General features: G+C 31.4%; 1 long non-coding RNA gene across 2 annotated transcripts; it reads right to left on the minus strand.

The window, feature by feature from the left end:
• LOC110269973 lies at positions 3,279-4,971 on the minus strand. 2 transcript variants are annotated; one of them, XR_002358847.1, is made up of 3 exons: positions 4,680-4,971; positions 4,198-4,314; positions 3,279-3,632 (listed from the first exon to the last, which is right to left on the minus strand). It is a non-coding gene; the product is annotated as an uncharacterized LOC110269973 (long non-coding RNA). The 2 variants fall into 2 exon arrangements; XR_002358848.1 differs by having other exon boundaries at positions 3,539-3,632; positions 4,126-4,314.

The following is a 5,410-nucleotide window of genomic DNA, read 5'->3' on the forward strand; positions in this document are numbered from 1 at the left end:
AAGAACTGATGGTAACTCGTTGGCCTCAATCGAATAAGTGCTGCGGCATGTAAAATAGCATGCCCCAAACCGAAGTTGGGAGATTTATTCTCATAAGTAAGGGTCTAGCAATTAATTGGAAGCGCTTAATAAGTAATTCTGCTAATCCATTTTGTATGTGAACATAAGCTACTGGATGTTCAACACTTATTCCATTAGCCATACAATAAGCATCAAAAGCTTGGGAAGTAAATTCACTAGCATTATCAAGATGAATTGCTTTGATTGGATTTTCTGAAAATTGTGCTTTTAATCAAATAATTTGAGCTAGTAATCTCGCAAATGCCAGGTTGCGAGAAGATAATAAGCATACATGTGACCATCACGAAAATGTGTCTATCAGGACCATAAAATATCTAAAAGATCCACATGGTGGATGAATGGGTCCACATATATCACCTTGAATCCTTTCTAGGAATTCAGGAGACTCAAATCCAATATTTACTGGTGATGGCCTTAAAATTAACTTCCCTTGAGAACATGCAGCACAACAAAATTCATTAGTTTTAAAAATCTTCTGGTTCTTTAGTGAATGTCCATGAGAGTTTTCAATAATTCTCCTCATCATGGTTGTTTCCGGATGACCCAATCGGTCGTGCCAAGTTATGAATTCATTAGGGCTAGTAAACTTCTGGTTTACAATAGCATGTGATTCAATTGCACTAATCTTGGTATAATACAACCTAGATGAAAGTGAAGGTAATTTTTCTAATATAACTTTCTTATTTGAATCATGAGTTGTGATACATAAATACTCATGATTTTTCTCATTCATTGTCTCAACATGGTATCTATTTCAGCGAATATCTTTGAAACTCAACAAGTTCCTCAGGGACTTGGTAGATAATAGTGCATTATTTATTATAAATTTTGTTCCTCCAGGAAACAAAATTATAGCTCTTCCAGAACCTTCTATCACATTACCTGAGCCAATAATAGTATTAACATATTCCTCTTTTGGCACAAGATGGGTAAAATATATATCACTTTTGATAATGGTGTGCGAACTTGCACTATCCGCAAGGCATACATCTTCATTACATATCCTTGCCATTCTCTTCAAAGACAAATAATAATAACATGAGTAGTATGCATAGTTAAATTGAATACTTGATCGGAATTATTTTTCTAAGAAATTCTGTACATAAAAATAATGTCATATACTAAAATTTCATTTTAAAACATGACACATTTAATGATTTCAAAATTTATAAACATTAATATTTCATTATTTATATACATCCTATTTGAAACTTAAATACATAGAAAATAAAACTTAACAATAAGTTCTTTACATTATTTATTTACATAAATACTTAACAATCTCACACATTAAACTATTCCATCATTGATCAAATGACCAATATTTCCTTCAGGGTCCTCAAAGAAATCAGATACATCATAATGAGTGGTGGAATTTTTAGCATCATTTGAAACAAAATTTGTTTCCTTTCCTTTGTCATCCTTTTTCAAAGATGCCTGGTAAAGATCAACTAGGTGCCTTGGGGTACGACAGGTACGTGACCAATGGCCCTTTCCACTACAATGAAAACACTTATTCTCTGTTGATTTACTCTGCCCGATATTTCTTTCTTTATCCCATTTCTAGTGAGATCCTCTCTTTTGAATATAATTCCTTTTCCTTCCATAATTTTTCTTGTTATTAAAATCTTGCCATTTACCTCTTCTGGGGTAATTTGTCGCATTTACTTCAGGAAATGGGGCGGCGCCAGTTGGGCGCATTTCATGATTTTTCAAGAGCAACTCATTGTTGCGTTCAGCAACAAGAAGGCAAGAAATTAACTCAGAATATCTTTTAAACCCTTTTTCTCGATACTGCTGCTGCAGGAGCACATTCGAGACATGGAAGGTTGAGAAAGTTTTCTCTAACATATCATGATCAGTTATTTTTTCTCCACATAATTTCATTCGTGAGGTGATTCGAAACATTGCAGAATTATATTCATTTATAGATTTAAAATCTTGTAGACGCAAGTGCGTCCATTCATATCGAGCTTGAAGAAGTATCACCGTTTTTTTTATGATTGTACCTTTCTTCAAGGTCTTTCCAAAGATCTGCAGGATCTTTTAATGTGAGATATTCATTTTTCAATCCTTCGTCAAGACGACGACGAAGAAAAATTATGACTTTGGCTTTATCCTTCTGGGATGCATTATTTTCAGCCTTAATGGTATCTCCAAGATCCATTGAATCAAGATGAATTTTAACATCTAGTATCCATGATAAATAATTGTTTCCAGATATATCAAGAGCATTGAATTCAAGATGAGAGAGCTTCAACATAATAAAAATTTGTTACCTGAATCTTCTAAAAATTTGATCAGAGTCTCGTGCTGATAACGTGTTGTAAAATAACTAAATAAATAAATAAGGAAGAGATAACAAATATAAAATATAGAAATATAATTTGATAACACTCGTAGTAATTTTCACTAGAATTACTATATCAATATAATATATATAATTATGTATTGAATAATATTAAAATAAAGTATATAAGAAAGAGAATAGTAAGAGAGAGAAGAATGTTATATTCTTATTGTTGTTGTGATTATCCTAAGGCTTTAGCCTCCTATTTATAGATACAAAAGGTCAAACATTCAAAACTTCATTTAATATCATTTTGGCTTGGGAGCTTCATTTTTCATAAGAAAAATGGGCATCCACGTTCTTTTGAACTTATCACAACATTTTTAAGTTTAATATTAATTTATATATGATCTAACATATTTTTAAGCAATATATATATATAGCATTTTAAATTTTTATGAGTACAAATGATCATTTATTCTTTAATTACTTTACAGGTCCCTATAGTTTTACCGAATTTTCAATTAGGTCCCTATACTTTTTTTCTTTTCAATTTAGTCCCTGTTAACGTTAAATATAAAAAAAAATATTAGTGAATTATGAAATTACTTATATACCCTTAGGGACCTAATTGAAAAGAAAAAAAAGTATAAGGACCTAATTGAAAATTCGGTGAAGTTATAAATATTCAACTAAAGATATTACTATAATCCCTATTCAATGATTCTACGACATGAAAAATATTCCTATAATCCGTTTTATTTTGTCACTATCATTCTTTTGCTTATTGATATACAAATTGTACCAAAAATACCTTCTCTTTCTTCTTGACTTTTAAAATACATCTTAAGAACATACAAAAAAAAGTAATAGATAAAATGAAACAGAAATAGTAGTAATAAGTATATATAAAATTCAGTTTCTATCATTCAAGTATTCATTATGATCATGTAACATTTTACATCTGTGTGGATTCATGGAATATAATTTGTCTTTATCATATCATGGTACACCATAAAAACCACAAGACTATAATTTGTGTTATTGAAATTTGAAATCTAAAAACAAAAATCATAAAAAACGTAATTTCAGTGTAATACAGATAATTTAAAAATTAGTTATTGTGTTGCAGCCTCCCATTCTCTGAACCAGCATAGGAATCAATAATAACAAAGGATAACAATAACATTGATAACTGTCTGTTTCTGAACCGAGAAGGATTTTGAAAGAACAATGTCTGTAACTGGTGCCGAACCAATGTCTAGATTGAAAAAAGAAAAAAAAGGATTAATCATCACACAAATTGAACCATTATATAAAAAATGATCATTTTAAAGGTTATATCAAAAATTGACCATAATGGAGTGGGGCAACGTTTTGATAATACCAATAAAAACCATTTGATACATGAATCAAGAAAGGAAAGATTCCCTTAAACAAGAAATTATTAATTTCAAAGCATTAGATACAAAACAAATTTAAAAGCAAAATCCAAAGAAAATTTATTATGCTGTGTTTTTGTTTTTGCTTGTTTAGAATCACAAGCTACTTAATCAAAGTTTCTGTAGACCCATTTGAAAGTCGTTAGCTCAAGCAATGGTGCTTGATTTGAAGTTCAAATAGTTTAAAACATAGTTATTTTTCAGTGAGAAATTTAAACGATTTGCAAGGATCTTCTTAAAAGAGACAAAATTGAAAATTCTGAAGCCATGTTTAGAAGTACATTCTAAACTCTATTTCATAACTTCCTTCACCTCTATAAATATCCGGAGGCAGGGAACATAATAAATTAATAGCAGACGATTAAATTATTCCATGTGATTAACCTTCCCAGAATCATTAGGATTCTCAGCATAGATTAGATGCGGAGGTGGGAGGAGATTCACATCCAAAGGCTCATAAACTCCATGTCCCAGTTTATCCATATTTTCCTTGCTGAAATCCTATAAAAGCACTCAAACAAAGTCAAATGACTTATTAGCATTCATTCATCATTCTACAACAAGATTTAATAACATATATACATACATGAGCACCATCAGAAAATAACATTAAAACAAAAAAGGTGGTTTTATGAGATGGATGAAGCATACCTTCTTCAAGAAACAAAATAATTAAACAGGAGGTATTAAACAAGAAGATAATCAAACAGGAGGTATTAAACAGAAACAAAATAATTAAACAAATTCAACAAATGTTCATTCAAAAAAATTCAACAAACTCACATCCAAACAAGAAAGAAACAGGAACAGAGAGAATCAAACATGAACAGAAATAGAAGTTGAAACAAAGAATCAAACAAACTCACATCAAATTCAATGGGGACGGCGCAGCAACGGGATGCCAGCGAAAGGGACGGCGATGACAAAAGCGTGTGAATAAGCGAAGGGAATGGCGATCACGAACGTGAGCGAAAGGGAGGCGAAGGGAATGGCGATGGAGGACCAGCGTGGCATTCTGCGAGTAGTGGAGCACACCAGGGTTACGATAAGTGATGGCAGACGACCAGCGACGGATGCCAAGCGGAGGAAACGCGGCGACAGGGAAGCTCAGCGAAGAGTGCGGTGCAATGTGAAGGGGTATTTTGGAATTTTAAAAAAATTAAAGTTTCTTTAATTTGGTTTTTAATTTTAACAAAGAGAATATTCGTTTTTTTAATGGAATATTCTGTTATTTTAAACATTTTTGTTATGGTAAGGATTAAATTGAAAATAAAATTATAGTATAGAAACCCAATTAAAAAGAAAAAAAGTATAGGGACCTAATTAAAATTTTGGTGAAACTATAGAGACCAACAGAGTAATTAAACCTAAAAAAAAAAACAAAGGACAAGTGAGGCGTTAAACACTTAAACTTCTTAGTTCTTACATGATGAATATTGCGTAATTGTGCTTGGTGGTCTGCGACAACTACCGCAGAAGTGGCGGTGGTGGTGGCTGAATTAGAAGTTGGGGGTGTGAACAACATAAATAAAAAAGTTTAATTGTTGGGAAGGTTTTTATAATTTTATTGAATTTTTAATTAAATTTTTATACATTT

The sequence above is a fragment of the Arachis ipaensis genome, chromosome B03, assembly GCF_000816755.2.
Source record: "Arachis ipaensis cultivar K30076 chromosome B03, Araip1.1, whole genome shotgun sequence".
Taxonomy (NCBI): domain Eukaryota; kingdom Viridiplantae; phylum Streptophyta; class Magnoliopsida; order Fabales; family Fabaceae; genus Arachis; species Arachis ipaensis.